Source organism: Rhinopithecus bieti, unplaced genomic scaffold, assembly GCF_001698545.2.
Source record: "Rhinopithecus bieti isolate Rb0 unplaced genomic scaffold, ASM169854v2 scaffold_65, whole genome shotgun sequence".
Taxonomy (NCBI): Eukaryota; Metazoa; Chordata; class Mammalia; order Primates; family Cercopithecidae; genus Rhinopithecus; species Rhinopithecus bieti.
In genome coordinates this window covers 5,254,637-5,273,447 of record NW_016803344.1, presented here as the reverse complement: position 1 = coordinate 5,273,447, position 18,811 = coordinate 5,254,637, and the positions used below count along the sequence as shown (strand labels likewise).

Sequence of the window (18,811 nt, the reverse complement as noted above, 5' to 3'; positions counted from 1 at the left end):
ACCCGGAGCGGCTCCCCGCTGCTCAGCCCCGCCCGCCGCTCCGGCCCTGGTCCCGGGCTCTCCCCCTCTCTCTGTCTCCCCGGAAGGACACGGTGACACCAGCACGAGGAGTCTGCAGCCCCGCCCAGAAACAGCCTGGCTTCTCAAGCGCATGGGCTCTCCCCACCCTCTCAGCCTGGCTTTGGAAAGGTCCAGAGCTTCGGCGGGGACAGGAGGAAGGCGGGGCCTGAAAGGGAGGAGGGACTGAGACGCGGCTTGGGGAGGCGGGGCTGGGGCGGGAAGAGAGAGTCGCACAGGTTTGGAGCCGAAGTAGGGGCGGAGCTAAGAGGGTGATGAGGCCCTGGGAAGAGGGTCGCCGGACAGGCAGGGAAGGCGGTGCAGGCGATGGAGAGCTGGGAGCCAGGGCAGTGCTTGAAAGGAGATGCTGTGGGCGGGGCTAAATGGAGAACCGCCCAGAGAGCGGAGCCACGGACGGAGGGAGGCGGGGCTGAAGAGAAGCCTAGAGTGGGAGGAAGATAGAAGCGGGCCTGAAGGAGGCGGGCCCGGAAGCAGGGAGGGGAGGAGGGGCCCCAGGGGTGCCTACTCTGGGTGGGTGCCGGAAGGAGGCGAGCCCCAAGGAAGGACTGAGGGGTGGTGCTTGAGGTGGGCGGGGCCTGGAGATGGCGCTGAAACCTGCAGGATGCGGGCGGTGCAGGAGGGATCCGGAAGAGACGAGGCAGGAAGAAACTCCTGGTCCTTTCGCTTCAAGGGACGTGGCACTTAGGGTGAGCATAGCTCTTCGCTGCCTAATCTGGGACTGGGCGAAGAGGCCGCGCTGAGGGTGATGTCCGAAAAAGATGCAGGAGATGTTTTATAACTTGATCCAGGTGCTAGTCGTCCCTCCTACACATTTCTCCTCTCGGGATCTCTCACTTGAATCAGTGTTCCAGCCTCCAGTGAACCAGAGTCTTCCTAACGAGTGCACAAGAGGCCCGTTGTCCTTCATTCCTCAGCTATGGACTTCCCTGAAAGTTGAGAACTGACCATATTCTCTATGCCTGCTTTGACCTGTGATTTCACGACTCACATCGCTTCCCCAGAACCTGCTTAACAGAAGGGATTCCTGAGAATGGAGCAGAATTTGAATTCAGAGTCCTGGCTTTGCCATACCAGCAGTTATATTTGCCCTTCTGTTGTTTAATGACTCCCTGCCCTGCTTCAAAAGGAAGAGAAATCAAATTAAAGAGTTGACGACCCTGAGCGCAAGGCCTCGGACGTTATTCCCCAAACTCTGCTTTAATATCACCTCCTCAAAAGAAATCTTCCCTGAACACCTTGTCTCAAGATGTTCTCTAGTTTATCTTCTTGTTCTGTCATTTATTTGTTCATTGTGTGTTTTTTGCGATGGAGTCTCACTCTGTCGCCTAGGCTGGAGTGCAGTGGCACGATCTCGGCTCTCTGCAACCTCTGCCTCCTGGGTTCAAAGCGATTCTTGTGCCTCAGCCTCCCAAGTAGCTGGAATACAAGCGTGTAACACCATGCCCGGCTAATTTTTGTGTTTTTAGTGGATATGGGTTTTCACCATATTGGCCAAGCTGGGCTCTAACTCCTGACCTCAGGGGATCCGCCTTGGCCTCCCAAAGTGCTGAGAATAGAGGCGTGAGCCACCTCACGCCCTGCCATGTTTGTACAGTTTTTGAGACACGATCTTATTCTGTTGCCCAGGCTGGAGTGCAGTGGCATGATCAAGACTCACTGCAGCCTCGACCTCCCAAACTCAATCCTCCCACCTCAGCCTCCCTCGTAGCTGGAACTACAGGCATGTGCTATCACTCTGGGCTGTTCACTATATTGTCCAAGCTGGTCTTGAACTCCTGAGCTGAAGTGATCCTCCTGCCTTGGCCTTACAGGCGTGAGCCTCCACACCCAGCAGAAGGGAGACATTTCTAAGGAAATATGCTGGCAACACTAGCTAACACTTAGTGAGAATTTACTAATTGCCATGCAGTCTGCTAAGTGCTTTTCAATCGTATTTAATTTCCACAACACCCCTATGTGGTAGGTATTGTTCTTACCCCATTGTACAGATGAGGAAACTGTGGCACAAAGAGGTTAACTTTCCCAAGGTCACACAGCTGGTGATGGAGTCCAACTTTGGGTCCTGCATGCTGAATTACTTTATTTCCTACTCCCTAATTATTAAGGACCTAGGGTCATTAGTCCAATAAGGTGAAGAATGAAGATGCCACATTCTTTCGCTTTCTGGATAGTGTGGCATAGGGTACGATCCCTACCTAGAGTTGCAGCAGATTTTTTTTTTATTTTTAGCCATTATGAGGGAAGCCAGCCAGAAGACACAACCATCACACGGAGGAGGGCAAGACAAAAAACATTACAGAAAAAAATGAACCAGAGACTGGTGCAGCCATTCCTGAAGCTTGACCCACCTCTGGACCTTAACATGAACAAATACATTTTTATAGTAATTTGAGTTGTGATTTTTATAACCTGCAGCCATAATTTCCTAACTAAAACAGATGAGTACAGTTCAACAGGTGGAGATAATAAATGATAAAGTGTCAAGATTGGAAGAATATAATGTAATTTGGTTTGACTGCATTTTTAATCCCCTTAGTAATCCTACAAGGTTAGTTCTGTTTTTTTCCCCCATTTCACAGATGAGGAAATGTGATATGGCCAATGTAGGGCTACACAGGAGGCTGAAGCAGGAGAATTGCTTGAACCCGGGAGGTGGAGTTTGCAGTGAGCCAAGATCACACCACTTCACTCCAGCCTCGGTAACAGAGCGAGACTCTGCCTCAAAAACAAAACAAAAGAAAAGTTATTCTGCTTTCTCTTGGAATCCATAAAATCATGAACTATTTATAATTGGAAAGTTCCTCCAAGACACCTCATCTAGGGGTTTTCAAACTTCTCAAGCTGTCCACCTTTCTTACGCAAGACCTTTCACGGAAAGGCAAGGCATGAAACAGATGAGGGAGAAGAGATGGCTTTGCTTGAAGTAGGGGAGAGGAACCCAGAGTCCTTCCTGCTAGACCTTCCCACCCCAGCCACAGGCCACCCTTCTTAAGCAGTGATCCCTCCACAAAATCCCAGGGTGTTACAGAATACAGTTTAAGAATCACCATTCTTGCCGGGCGTGGTGGCTTAAGCCTGTAATCCCAGCACTTTGGGAGGCCGAGACGGGTGGATCACGAGGTCAGGAGATCGAGACCATCTTGGCTAACACAGTGAAACCTCGTCTCTACTAAAAAAAAAAAAAACTAGCCGGTCGAGGTGGCGGGCGCCTGTAGTCCCAGCTACTCGGGAGGCTGAGGCGGGAGAATGGCGTAAACCCGGGAGGCAGAGCTTGCAGTGAGCTGAGATCCGGCCACTGCACTCCAGCCTGGGCAACAGAGCAAGACTCTGTCTCAAAAAAAAAAAAAAAAAAAAAAAGAATCACCATTCTTTCCCAGGTCCTGTTTTACAGATAGGGAAATGGAGGCTCAGAAAGGCATAGATATTTACTTAATGGTTCTGGAGGAAGTCAGTGGCAGGAAGGGATACCTGCCTCACAGGATAATTCACTTTCCAGTGGGAATAGCACTATCTTCTTCCTGCTCTGCATTTGAGGATAAACCCTGTCTTGGCTCCTCCCTGACTGGGGTGAGAAGTAGCCCTCCTGGAATTGTCTCAAAGCCCCTGGTGTTCTCGGTTGCAAATTACGAAACATAAATAAACTCAGGCTAACAGACGCAGCAAATGAATTTATCAGGAAGGAATGGGGAGCTCCCAGAACTGATGGGAGGGCTGGAGAACCAGGCCCAGAAAATGCACAGAAGTGGTGAGCGCAGAGGCTTGAATGTTGCCAGGACTCTCCTCCCAGTCCTTTATCTCTTCTTGCCTCTGTATATGAGTTTTTCTCCTCAAGGCTAGGCACCTGGCTGCAGCAGCACTCACCACTCACAACTCTCACCCGCTCCACTGGAGAGAGACTGAGGATTTCTGCTTCTGGTATGAAGGACAAAATTTTAGGGAAAAACTTTGGTTGGTCCAACATGGGTAAGTCCCCGTCCCTGTACCAATCATCTATGGCTGGAAAACCAGGTGCTGTGACTGGCCCAACTTAAGCCAGGTGCCACTCTCTAACCAATCACTGTGAATAGGGAAGTGGGATGTACAGGGAGATGGCAGCCCCATCGGAACCGTATGGTCAGAGAAAGATGCATTTCCCAAAAGATGGAGTTCATGGTCTGGGGCAGATTGAATAATAGATTTTTACTGCACCTGCCCCAGAGTCACCCCCAACCAATACATTACTTACTGTCCAACTCTCATCCCTTCTCTGCTCAAAACCCTTTAGTGGGCTGGGCGCAGTGGCTCACGCCTGTAATCCCAGCACTTTGGGAGGCCGAGGTGGGGGGATTACTTGAGGTCAGGAGTTCAAGACCAGCCTGAGCAACATGGTGAAACCCCATCTCTACTAAAAATATAAAAATTAACTAGGTGTGGTGAAGGGCATCTGTAATCCCAGCTACTCAGGAGGCTGAGGCGGAATAATCACTTGAACCTGGGAGGTGGAGGTTGCAGTGAGCCGAGATCATGCCACTGCATTCCAGCCTGAGAGACAGAGACTCTGTCTCAAAAACAGAAAAACAAAACAAAAAAACCTTCAATGGCCTCCCACTGCCATGTCATCGGCGTGGATCAAAAACTCAAATGTCATGCCGGGCACAGTGGCTCATGCCTGAAATCCCAGAGTTCTGGGAGGCTGAGGCAGGAGGATTACTTGAACCCCGGAGTTTGAGACCAGCTTGGGCAACATAGTGAGACCCTGTCTCTGAAAAAAAAAAAAACCAGCCAGCATGGTAGCACGTGCCTGTACTTCCAGCTACTTGGGAGGCTGAGGCCAGAGGATCACTTGAGCCCAGGAGGCCAAGGCTACAGTGAGACATGCTCACACCACTGCACTCCAGCCTAGGCAACAGAGTGAGACCCTTCTCAAAACAAATAAACAACAACAATAGCAAACCCTCAAGTGTCTACAGGGGCTAGAAAGATTAGGCATGAGACAATAGGGAGTGGAGAGCACTGTCATGAACTGGAGGATGTGTGTTGCATACTGTTCCTAGAATGCAGGTGCTGAGATGTAGGATTCTTCAAGAGAGCCCCCAAATCTGGATTTTCATATAAAATCTCCCAATTTCTAAATGTTGGCTCAACTATTTTTAAAAACCTTGTGCAAGCCAAATGAATTATGTCTGCAGGCCAATTATTGTAGGCTGTGGTCTAAAAATGGGCAATCTCTGACCTTTATAGGATAAAGCCTATAATCACACACCCACCTTTGGGGTCTATTTTCTATTACTACATAAGAAATCACCTTGAAAATGTAGTGACTTAAAACAATGATTTGTTACTTCTCACAATTTTATGGAATGACCAGGTGGTTCTTCTGCTCCATGTGGTGTTGGCTGGGAAAAGCTTCCTCCTGTCTCCACCTCCACATGTTCTATTTCCTTTTCAAGCCCAAGTGCCAATGGCGCCTCTACCCTGAAGCCTGCCTCATCTCCTGTGCCACACACATTGCCACTGGCCGAGTCTAAATGAGATGCCGTGCTCTCCAAGCTTCTTGCTCTTTATGTATAAGTATTAGAGCATGCATCTAGCTCACCTAGAGAATGGAGGTCTACCTTGTCCATCTTTATATCCTTCTGGCACAGTCACACAGGAAAGCCCCATGAGTGCTGTCAGATTAGATTGCACTGAACTGACTCTTGGACATATTTAGTCCAACTTGCCCATTGTGCATATGGAGAAATGAGGTCTGGAGAGGGGAGTTCACACATCATATACACTGAAAGCTGCCCATCAAAAGAGTTGCAGAACCAGGATTACGGCCCTTGCATCTTGACTGCCAGTTGATGCAGGTTAAACTCTGTGTTTAATCCTTGTTGATGTGGATGTCTGGGACTTGAATAGAAGACATTTCTCGTTTCAGATGCATCCATTAGCAGGTCTTAGCCAGGAGCCAGTCCCTTGCAAGTATATATTGCAAGTAATTGATGACATTGGAGCCAGAAATCGAATGAACCAGGCCCAGTTCAATCAACTTACTGGACAAACTCCTCAAGCACTCTGAGCCCCAATTTCCTCCTCTGTAAAGTGGGCATAAATTATGTTTACCTTGAGGGTTGCTGTGAAGGCTAGAAATAATATATGTAGTGTCCCCTGACACACAGAAGGTGCTCAAGAAATAGTAAGCTCTTCTAATAATTGTTATTGATGACAAAGAGGATGAAAGAACAAATGCTCTGATTTCTCAAAGGAGGGAGAATCATCCCTGAGGATTGTGTCTTGGAGAACATAAATCCATATTTTCTCTTTCCTGAACAAATTCCCTTTGGAAGGGCACAAAGGGAACAACTTCCCTTCTCAGGAAGGAAGGGAGGAAGGGAACGAAGGATGGAAAACAAGAGGGAGGAAGGGTTGGCAGGTTATGACTGTCTCTACCTCTCCCTGAGGCTTGCTCTGTTACACCCACCCCAAACTCTGGTCCATCCCATTTCCATGCTGACATCAGGCCACACACAGAAGTGGTGGTGCCGGACCACCACTTTGAGCCATCCCTGGAATCCCCAGGACACCGGATAGCAGACTTGGAGCGTACAGTTCCCACCCGCTGTGATTGATCACTAGGGAGCTCAAGGTTATGAAGGAAGCTCTCATAAGTCAATACAAGATTGTGTGTCTCTCATTCCTCCCTGGCTCAGCCCTCAGAGCCCTTGTCCCTGCTCTCTGCCTTGCCACTAGGTCTTCACATTAGTGTTTTATCAAACAAAAGACAGGCTGACATCTTTAAAGTATGGTCTTTAAAAAGTAGGGAGCAAATCATTCCACACCTTCCTTCCCAATACCTCCCTCACTGGTGCCTTCAAGCCTTCGAACAAGAGGGGACACATCTCCCCACTTCCCAGTGACCTCCTCCATCCCTCATTGCATCCATGAGAGACACCACTGAGATCAGATGCAGTGATGTTAATTGAAATTGACATTAAGGGCTCACTTGCTCAAGCAGAAGCACATTAGAAGAAATATAAACGAGGAAGACACTGGGTCTGTGACATTTGTTCTAATGAGAAAAACCATCTCTAGAGCATCTTGTTCAAAAAGGATTGAGTGCCCAGGAAACAACAGATACATGAGGCCTTCCACCCCCACCCCACCCCCCAATACTTAGAAGTGTCACACATATTTGAAGAGACTTTTCAATCATCCTTGCTTCGATCATGATTCCCCAGGTGCATTTCACCCAGCACCTTCCCCCTCATGTTCTTCATCTGTTTCTCCAAATCTACTTCTCCATATTATTTTAAGAGTTTGTGGCCAGATGTTGGTAACGTGTGGTCCCAGATGTTCTTATTTGCTATACTTCAGGAATTCTTGACTGGGTGGCCCAAGAACTTCTCAGCTTTGGATCCAATAAGGGGAACCTAAGACTAAAAGAATCCCATCTAGAGTAGAGAGGAAGTTACCCAATTACCCAGTTTTCTGTTGTTGTTTGTTTTCTGAGACAGAGTCTCTCTCTGTTTCCCAGGCTGGAGTGCTGTGGCGCGATCATAGCTCACTGCAGCATTGAACCCCTGGGCTAAGCCGTCCTCCTGCCTCAGCCTCCTGAGTAGCTGGGACTATAGGCATGTACCACCATGCCCAGCTAATTTTTTAAAAAATGTTTTTGTAAAGACAGGGTTTCACTATGTTGCAAAGGCTGGTCTTGAATTCCTGGGCTCAAGAGATCTTCCCACCTCAGCCTCCCAAAGTGCTGGGATTACAGGCATGAGCCACCATATCTAGCCCAAGTTTCTGCGTAAAGAACATGAAGGTTTTCCTTAGATCATGCTTTACATGGCACATCATGTCTTTATGGTTATTAGTGGGTAGTTGCAAGTTATAGATACTATTTTTGTCTGTGCTGTATCATTTCCCAATATTCTTAATAGCATCTGACTTTTAAAACAATTTTTTTTGAGACAGGGTCTTCCTTTGTCACCCAGGATGGAGTGCAGTGCTGTGATCATGGTTCACTGCAGCCTCAACTTCCCAGACTCAGGTGATCCTCCCACCTCAGCCTCCAGAGTAGCTGGGACCACAGGTTGTGCCACCATGCCCAGCTAATTTTTGTATTTTTGCGTACAGACAGGGTTTCACCATGTTCCCCAGGCTGGTCCCTAACTCCTAAGCTTAAGCAATCTGTCCATCCCAGACTCCCTGTAAGTGCTTAGATTACAGGCATGAGCCACTGTGTCTGGCCAGCATCTGATTTTTCTATGAGCCTCTATTCCCATTCTTGGTCCAGGCCATAAAGAGTATGGAAACTAAAGTCTGACTGCCTAGATTTGAATCCTGGCTCTGCCATTGACCAGCTGTGTGAACCTGGAAAAATTCCTTAACCTCTCTGTGCCTCATATAAGAAATGTGGAGAATAGTATCTACCTCATGGAGTTGTTGGATTATATGAGTTAATTCAGATAAAATGTTTAAAAGAGTGACTGGCACATAGTAAACACCCCCAAATGTCATCTAGTATTCATATTATTACTGGTAGTTCAGAAGGGGCTGACTTCATTCCCCCCGGCCCCGGTGATGGCACCTGACCCAGGCCTGGCCAATCAGGACATTCTATCCCCCTGCCCACCATGGAATCCTTCTCCACACATGGAGAGTCATACTAATCATTTGGATTGGCACTGAGGGCTGTGGCCTAATGTGAACTCTGAAAGCCTGGTCATGCTGGGCCAAAGCTGCAAAGTAAAGGTAAACATCAAATCTGGGGTGGTTCATCAGGAGAGAACATTCTGAGCAGGAAGATTTGGGAACTATCAAGTTTCACCTTGCAGGTGAAGGCCTACTCTGCCTACTCTAGCCATTAGTTAGACCCCATGAAAATGATTGCAGTAGACTCTTAATTTGGTGGCTTCCAGTGAACCATGCTTCTGGCATTCATACTCTTATGTAGTCCCCTCCCACATTGACTCTGGACTTTGCCATGTTGATGCAGGGCAGGTAAGCCCCAAAATTGGGGCTTAGCCCGGGAAGGTTCATCCAGGAAAGAATTCAAGGGCAAACAGGTGGTGTTAGATGGCAATTTTTTTTTTTTTTTTTTTTTTTTTTGATACGAAATCTTATTCTGCCACCAGGCTGGAGTGCAGTGGCACAATCTCTGCTCACTGCAGTCTCCAACTCCCTGGTTCAAGTGATTCTCCTGCCTCAGCCTCCCGAATAACTGGGATTAGAGGCAAGCACCACCACACCCAGCTAATTTTTGAATTTTAGTAGAGATGGGGTTTCACCATGTTGGTCAGGATGGTCTCGATCTCCTGACCTCATGATTCACCTGCCTCGGACTCCCAAAGTGCTGGGATTACAGGCATGAGCCACCGCACCAGGCCTAGATGGCAACTTTTATTGGAGCAGCAGTGTACAACAGCAGCAGAGGTACTGCTCCTTGCGGAACAGGACTACCCCATAGGCAGCATGCCCAGAGTAGCAGCTCAGGGGTAGTTCTGTCGTCATATTTACACCCACTTTTAATTACCTGCAAATTAAGGTGCCAGTTATTCAGAATTTTCTGGACAAAGGATGGTACTTCCAGGCTATTGCCATGGAAAGGGGTGGTAACTTTCAGGTGTTGCCATCACAGTGGTAAACTGACATGGCATTGCTGGGTATGCCTTATGGAGAGGTGCTTTCACTGCGTCCCTGTTCAGCTAGTCTTCAATCTGGTCCAGAGTTTGAGCCCCACCTCTGGAGTTGAGTCTTGCCTTCTACCTCAATGTGACAAATTTAGGCCAATGGGATATCAGCAGCTGTGATGCAAGCAGAGACTTGGGAAATGCCTGCACACTGGGGTTTGTCCTCTTGGAATGCTCATTCTTGGGAGCCCTGAACAACTATGTAAGAAGTCTGGCTACCCTACTGGAGAGACTACATGGAGAGAACACATGGTGGGAAGAGACTAAAATTGTATGAAGAGAGTCAGGCCAGCCATCCCCGCTTCTCTGTTCAGCCCAGCCATCAGCCGACCTGCCAGCTGAATGCAACTATAAGAGTGATCACCAGCAAGATCACTAGAAAAACCACCCAACTGAGCCCAGCCCGGATTGAACAATCATAAGCAAATAAAATGGTTATTGTTTTAAATCACAAAGTTTTGGGGTTACATAGCAATCGAAACAACAATCATGTTCAATAACATTTCCTACGTCCACAGAGTTCTCAGAGCTCTACCACATCTAAGAGATTAGGATTGTTATTAGCCCCATTTTACAGATGGGGAAGCTGAGGCCCAAAGATGGGAAGCAACAGCCCCAGTCAAGCAGAGACAGAGCTGTCACATTCATACACTTCTGAGTGAACTCCTTCCACTGCACCTCCCACTGCAGTAACTTCTGTCCAGTTGAAGAAACTTATAAGAAGCAGCAGAAAGTGGTGAGGCGTAGGAGCCCTGGACTGGGATTCACAATAGCCTGGCTTGAAGTTGGCCATTATTTGTCTGTATGTGCTTAGACAACTCAAACCACTTCCCTTCCTGAGCCCGTCTTTCCAGCTGTTCAGTGAGAGGGGAAGCATACTGAAATGCTCGCAGAGGCCAGGCAGATAACACAGACAAGGGAAGCAGGTCAGGTGAGGATTATAGTGGCTGAGCCTATGCCCTTCTATTTGGGGGTTGTCACTACCCAGCTTCAACCAACTGTCACCATATGGAATTAGGGCCCAGTGTAGCTAGATCACCTGATTTTTTTCTTTTCCTTAGAGAAGCAGGAAATGTAGGTTATGATGTTAAATTTCCCAACATTAAAATGTTATATACAGCTCAGGAAAAGCAGGGAAAAGAAAAAGAAATGTTATGAATTCATTTGAATTGTTTAAAAATATACAGCCATTCAAACCTACAGTCTGCTGGTTTGAAACCCTGGATCAGATTATTTCAAAATGTCCTGCTAGAGTTTATGCCGACATCAAAGAAGGATGCCTACCGGTCCCAGCCCTGCCCTATGCACACAGAGCAGTTCCATCTATCTCCCCAGCCCAACTCACAGAGCCCGAACGCCAGGGAGGCCTTGGGTGTGGCTACTCTCTTTCTCTGGAGGACTCTCATCTCCAGCCCTCCCACCCCTCTGGCTATAAGGAATGGGGTGCAGAGGCCCAGCTTCGAATGCCTAAAGTTGCTGGGGCTTCAAAAGAGGGCCAAAAGTGGAAAAGAAGTAGCATCCATTAAGCAACTACTGTGGGCCAGGTGTGATGGTGGATTGCAACATTATGTAATAGCAAAGGGTCTCATGACTATGAGGACATAAGGGATTGGAGGAGCGCTGTTCATCCCTGGTCATAATGAGCCTTGGAGACAGACAGGCAGTGCAGCGAGGGACAGCCTGGCTATTATTGATACTAATTAAAAGGCCATTAAATTGAAGGGGCACATACAGCCCTTCCGTCACCAGCCAGTGCTCTGACAGTCTCACCATTTTCTGTGAGGCCAGCGCAGCTTGTGTGGGGCACAGAGCACAACCGCTCACCCCCTGACTCTCCACTAAAGCACTTAATTGTCCGAGAAAAAATACCAACACTCCCACAGCTCTGGGTGAAGCTGCAATATACTAATTGAAATTCAATGGCTTGAATCTCAGGAGGGAAGGGGTCACTAGTAGGGAAATATAGAAGCATACATTCATTCAATAAATCATTAGTCTGCATCTTTTATGTGCCTAGTACAGTGCTACATGCAATGAATATGGCAATGATCAAAGCAGATAAAGGGCTCCCCAAATATAATCATGGAGATTATGGAAGGATTGAATTCTACCCTCTACAATTCACAGGTGCAAAAAATGCATAGTTCTTTATTTTCTTTCTCCTTTTTACTTTCTTTCTTTCTTTTTTTACTTTATTTTATTTATTTATTTATTTGTTTATTTATTTATTTATTTTTTACGGAGTCTTTCTCTGTCTTCCAGGCTGGAGTGCAGTGGCGCAATCACAGCTCACTGCAGCCTCAACCCTCCGGGCCTAAGTGATCCTCCTACCTCAGTCTCCTGAGTAGCCTTTATTTTCCATAAGTGATCATTTGTTTGTGTGTGCTTCCTTTATTTTCTGATAGAGAAAAATATAAATCTGATTACTAATTGTAACCGAGTCTCTTCCAGTTTAAAAGTCTCATGAAGGAGTATTTCATACCATTTGAGTAAAAGGTTCATCTTCCTTTCCTCCCACCTCTTCCTCCCTCAAGAAGGCCTGGGTGTCAGCCAGGCCACACATGGATCCTTGAGCCGTCCTCTGGGAATATGACCTGAGAGGCCCTTCCCATTGACTTAGCAGCGGGATGGAGAAACTCCAGCATATCATGGTTTCGTGGGCTGAAAATCCGGGGTCATCTGCTGGGGCCACACCTGTGCCTCCTCAGCCCTGAGTCCCTAAGATGATGACTGCAGCTGTGACCCTGCTGAGAGCTTTCTCCTGACACCAAGGCAAACTTGGCCCACTCACTGGACAAGACAGAAGTACTGGAGATGTGGTACCCACAGAAATATCGTTCAGCCAATGACAGGGAATTGATGATGATGTTAGTATCCTCTCCCCTTGTACTGGATAAACCTGAGTATTCTTGTGTCCTGGAGGTCCCAGTGGGATTGAGCTCCAGTTGTCCACAGTGGGGAATTTCTTCATCATACCTGATTTATTGGCAGCCTTTTCCTTCCTGTCTCACTCCCTAATCTGCTAATGTGTTCCCTGGGATCATCCCCCAAATAAACTACCTGGCCTTGGATTCTTGTCCCAAGGGGTGTGACTGAGAGAACCCTAAAACATCACCCATTTAGTTTTTTGTTTTGTTTTGTTTTGTTTTGAGACAGAGTCTCTCTGTTGCCCATGCTGGAGTACAGTGGTACGATCTCGGCTCACTGCAATCTCCGCCTCCTGGGTCCAAGCGATTCTTGTGCCTAACCCTTCTGAGTAGCTGGGATTACAGGCGCCCACCACCACGCCCAGCTACTTTTTGTATTTTTAGTAGAGACAGGTTTCCACCATGTTGGCCAGGTTGGTCTAGAACTCTTGACCTCAGGTGATCCACCCGCCTTGGCCTCCCAAAGTCCTGGGATTTCAGGCGTGAGCCACCACGACTGGCTTTTAATTTTATAAGCCCTACTCACTGACTGACCCACAGGGACCAAACCCTGCTGTATGGGAGGAACCTCCAGATCCCCTCCCTCCCATTGATGGGCCTCCTAAGGCACAGATGAAGAGAGAGGGCTTGCTACCAACTTGATAGTTCTCATAAGAATCTCCATAGCTAATACAAATTAAAGTGGTTTCATAGTTCCCTATGATGTCCCCGGTGGCCATATCAACACATCCCACCTTTGTTGTGGAAATGGAGCCATAGTGATTGGTCCGGGCCATGAGCATGTCATTCAAGCTAGGCCAATTAGAGATATCTCCTGGAACTTTTTACACCAAAACTAAGGGAGATATGTTCTCTGAACTCCAAGAGTTGCTAAAGCTGAAAGGCTGTGATTCTGGAGTGGCCAGAGTCCGTCTTCCCCTCCCTGTGGAGAAGTCCACCTGCGACTGGTGAGAATGGCTCCAACAGGCAAAGAGCCGCAGAAAAAAGAGAGAACAGCCTGGTGGCCTTTGTGTAGCTGAATCCAGTCATCCAGGGTATTGGCTCCACAGGGCGCTGTCCACGGTTTGGTTATGTGAACGAATGAACTACCCTTTCTTGCTCAAAGTAGTTGCAGTTGGGTTTCTATCACTTCCAACAAAAAATCTTTGATGAATTTTGATGAATACAGATATCCCCAGCAATGGAAAAGATGAGGAGTTTTCAGGTGCCCTCCCAGGCAGCGGATGTTCACAGCTGGGACAATATTGGGGAGCTATAATAATGGCTGCCAATAACTGGTCTTTAAACATGTAACAAATACCTTCCAGAGACTCCTAGGGATACACACATCCCCTGATATTCTCTCTCTCTCTCTCTCTCTCTCTCTCTCTCTCTCTCTCTCACACACACACACACACACACACACACACACACACACACACACACACCAGGGATAAAGAAAAAATATCTTTAAGGAAAAGATATTACCATAACAACATTCTTAGGTACTGTATTGTTTAACCTCTTTGTAAAGCTCATTCCCTAAGTATGTTCTTTTCAACTCTACAAGACAGCAAAGAAAATAGGTGTTTTAGCTATTGTTCTCTTATTCTTGCTCTTCTTTCAGAATTGTTCCTAAATTAATTTATTACCTTTTATAACCTTATATAACCATAAAAACTATAGTCATTCTTTATGAGGAATTGCACAGTACGTATCTCTCAAACAGAAGTTCTCGTGTGCATGTAAAAGCTTGAACATAAAGTGCTGGGGTCATTGTCAAGCCTCCAGGAGCAGATCCCAGCAGGGTGGGCAGAAGTAGGAGCTAAGAGGCATAAACTCCGAGTCAATGTTTTCTTTCTTCTTTATTATTTGGGAAGAAATATTGGTTAATTGAGAAAAAATGAGTGCAAATTTTTCTATAGCCCAATTCTGAGAGGTGAGGGAGGAACTATCATGTGAATATTCGTTATTTGAGAATTAATTGTACTTCGGTACTTTGGACTTGAAGGGAGAATACGAAGAAAACTTTGCAAAAAGGGTGTGAGGCCCGTGTGAGTGAAAAATAGGAAGAGAAACCATGGGCTTTTGATAGAAAATAGATTCCATCATTGTCAGGAACGTTTCCTCCTTCCCCTCCACCTCCATGGATGGAGTACACTTCCTCACCCCTTGACTTTGGGCTTGGCCATAAGACTTGCTTTGGCCAATGGCATAGCACCAGACATAAAGCAAATGGGCTTGGAATATGCTTGCACAGCTAGGCATACTCTCCTGCAATTCCATCATCTCCAAGAGCTAAATATATTCTGGTTAGCCCACTGGTTCCAGGAAGAGGATGGGAGTTGTGTGCAGCAGAGCCGCCCAGCCTACTTCTGGAGTGATGCAGGGCCACCCGCTGATCAGGAAACTTGTAACCCCAGTGCTTACTGTCATATGCTACTGAGAGGTTGAGGTTGATTGTTACGTGGCATTGCTATAGCAATAACTAATTGACGAAACCCGTTAGTGTGATTTTCCTTGAAAGTGCAAATTGAGGAAGCTCAGCATCATTTGGATTATTGTACTAATAAAGTAAAGCTGAAGTGAGCAAATCATTTGCCTTTTATTATTACTGATTAAAGTGGAGTCAAGGTGATCCCCTTAATACCCTTCCTTCCGCTTTGCTGACATTATGCTATGCTTTCAGGAGTTGGGAAGGGAGTGGTGGAGTTTCAGCTCTGGGACCTCACAGCACCCCCTAGCCTATCTGACCTAGGCCATGCAGCTTGTGATCAGGATATCCATGAGCTCTGAGCATCCCTGCATGTTCTTGCTGGTGCACCAGGAAGGCAAGACCCTGATTGCCCTTTATTCAGGCCATTTCTCAGGGTTGTGTTTGCAGAAAACAACCTTGAGGGATGAAGTCATGTCTTCAAAGGGAAGGTTTGTGACTGCTCACTGTAAAAGCAGTAGTTTCTCTTAGCTCAATATTCCTTGCCTGTGACACAACTCCGTGTGAGCAGGCCCACCTGCATCGCATCCTCAGGACTTTGGAGGTTTGGGGAATCAGGGTAAGCCTGATGTCAGCCTCTACTTTCTCTGTAAGTAATACAGTTTCTTATCTCTGACCCAGGAGTCTGTGTCTTCTGCCAGCATTCGGGAAATAATCCAGCTAATGAGTTTGTAAGTAGGGTAAAGTCTCAGACCCTTCACCGTTCCTGATGTGGGTCACCTCCCGCGAGTATTAACTTTCCCATGCACTGCACGGAAACTCTGTCTGTGAACTCCTTCAGAGAGAGGGTGTCCTGGGGCAGCATGCAATGACAACCCGGGAACAGGAACCTCATACACTCTCAAATGTAAAAGTTAGAAGAGACCTTTGTGATCAGAAGAAAGCTTAATGCAGTAATTCCTAGAAGGTGGGATACCTCCCTGGTGAGCCACAACATGATTTAAAATGATACATGGAAAAGCATGATTTAAAATTTTCATAGCAATTGTTTCTACTATGCATTACAAAACACTCTTTTTTCTTCTTAAAGACATATTTAAACAAAATAATAGATTAACTTAAAATATAAGTAAAGAAGACTACAGTGTAAGACTGTGATTAACTGCGAGTAAGGACAAAAATGCTCTTTACAGTGATTTAAACTGTAAGAACCAAATGTAATTATCTCATATAATTGAAAGTCTGCATGTTATGTTCCAGTTATCTGTTGTGTATAACAAACCATCTCACTTAGTGATGTAAAACAAAAACAACTTTATTCTGGTCATAGATAATGAGGATCAGGAATTCACACAGGGCACCGTAGGGATAATTTATTTCTGCTCCATGATGTTTAGGGGCTTATTGAGGAAGACTCCTAGGGTGAGGACTAGAATCATCTGAAGACTTCTGTGCTCACCTATCTGGTGCCTGGGCTGGGATGACTCAAAGGCTGGGCAGAGTGGGGACTGTAGATCACAATACCTACACATAGCTTCTCCATGTGGCTTGGGCTTCCTCCTAGCATGGCAGGCACAGGGTAGTTAAACTCCTTATACAGTGGCTCAGGGACCTGTGAGTAAGTACTCCAGTGAACAAGGCAGCAGCTGCATGGTATTTTATGACTCAGGCTCTGAAATCACACTGCATCATTTCTGCTATACTCTTTCTTGTTGTTGTTGTTAATGAAGAAAATATTTATTTAGTAATTACTACCTGCCCAGAAATTGTTCTGTGAATTTCACATACAACTCATCTAATCTTCACAATGATCCTATGAGGTATTTATGATTATTCTCATTTTACAGAGGTGGAAAAAGAGGTATAGAGCCGTAAAGTTCATATTGTGCCACAGGTCACAATTAGCAAGTGGTAGAGAAAGGGTGTGAATATTAGGTAGGTGAGACTTCTGTTGTACTCTGTTGGTCAAAACAGAAGCCCATCCAGGTTCAAAAGGAGGGTACATAACACCACCCTTTTATGGGAAGTACATCAAAAAATTCACTGGGCTAGCAAAAACTTAAATTTCCAAAAGACCTACAGGTGGTGGCTTTAAATACATCTTTTTTTTGCCTCCACCCCCTGAGTAGCTGAGATTACAGGCACATGCCACCACACCAGGCAAATTTTGTGTTTTAGTAGAGACGGGGTTTCACCATGTTGGCCAGGCTGGTCTCGAACTCCTGACCTCAGGTGATCGGCCCTCCTTGGCCTCCCAAAGTGCTGGGATTACAGGTGCATGCTGCGCTCAGCTTTAAATACATCATTTTGAAGAAAAAAAAAAGTAGAGATTTCTATAGTTAAGATGCTCCCTGATACCCTCACAAGTGTTCAGTAAACTTGCTTGTTATTATTACTTGACCCAAGTTTTTTTTTCTTACATATATACCAACCTAGAGAGAGACACAAGTATCATTGCACACAGATGCAATATCATACATACAACACTGTTTCTTTTAAAAATTACAGCATGGCTGTCTCTTCATATCTGTGTCTATAAAATTACTTCCTTTTAAAATATTTTTATTATGGAAAATTTTGAGTATATACAAAAGCAGAGGAAATAATATATCAAATTCCCATTTGCCCATCGTCCAACTTCAGTGTTTATCAATTTATGGCTAGTCTGGTTTCTCTCTACCTACACCCATTTCTTTCTTCCCACATTATTTTGAAGTAGATCTCAGAAATTACATTGTTTCATTCATAAACATTTTAGTATGTGTAGAGCTATCTTTCTTTTTTTAATGACAAAAGCAATACCTGGTTGCTACTTTAAAACACCAATGTTACAGACACAGATAACATGGAAAATAAATATTCCTTGCTATGGTTTGAATGTCCCTTCCAAAACTCATGTTGAAATTTATTTACCAACATGATGGTATTGGGTAGTGAGGCCTTTAAGAGATGACTAGGTCATGAGGGCTTGAGGGAGTGGGTTAATTATCACGGGAGTGGGCTCCTGATACAACAAAGAGTTTAGCCCAATGTCCCCTCTGTCTTGTGCACTAGCTTCCACTTTCTGCCCTTCCACCATGGGAAGACCCTCACCAGATGCTAATGCAATGTTCTTGGACTTCCCAGCCTCCAGAACCATGAGCCAAATAAACTTCTGTTTTTTATATATTATCTAGCCTGTGGTGTTCTGTTATAGTAGCAGATCTGTTATAGTAGCAGAAAACAGACTAAGACATCTTTCATAGCCACAATCTCTAGACATTACTGCTTCCTTTCTTTTTTCTCTTTAGAGACAGGATCTTGCTCTGTCACCTAGGCTGGAGTGCAGTGGTGTGATCAGGGCTTACTGCAGCCTCACCTGCCTGTACTCAAGCAATTCTCCCTCATCAGCCTCCCAAGTAGCTGAGATTACAGACACATACCACCATGCCCAGTTAATTTTTTTTTTTTTTTTTGTAGAGATAGAGTCTTTCTACATTGCCCAGGCTAGTCTCAAACTACTGAACTCAAAAAGTGCTCCCACTTTGGCCTCCCAAAATGCTGGGATTATAGGTGTGAGCCACTGCACCTGGCTCATAACTGCTTTTGACATCATCTTAACTAATATTCCTCTAGATCTCTTTTTCTATGCATGTACCAGCATATATTCATACTTTTCAAAAAAGTATTTTATTTTGAAGTAAAAACAATATAGTATTTAAAATAAAGTATTTTATTCAAAATAAATATTTTATTCATAC

The 18,811-nt window shown here is 45.8% G+C and overlaps 1 long non-coding RNA gene across 2 annotated transcripts; it reads left to right on the top strand.

Annotated features, from left to right (window-relative positions):
- The first annotated feature begins 7 nt into the window (after positions 1–7).
- Positions 8–1,338, top strand: LOC108533665 (uncharacterized). 2 transcript variants are annotated; one of them, XR_001886786.1, is made up of 3 exons: positions 8–296; positions 679–764; positions 867–1,338. It is a non-coding gene; the product is annotated as an uncharacterized LOC108533665 (long non-coding RNA). The 2 variants fall into 2 exon arrangements; XR_001886785.1 differs by having other exon boundaries at positions 8–764.
- The last annotated feature ends 17,473 nt before the right edge of the window (positions 1,339–18,811 follow it).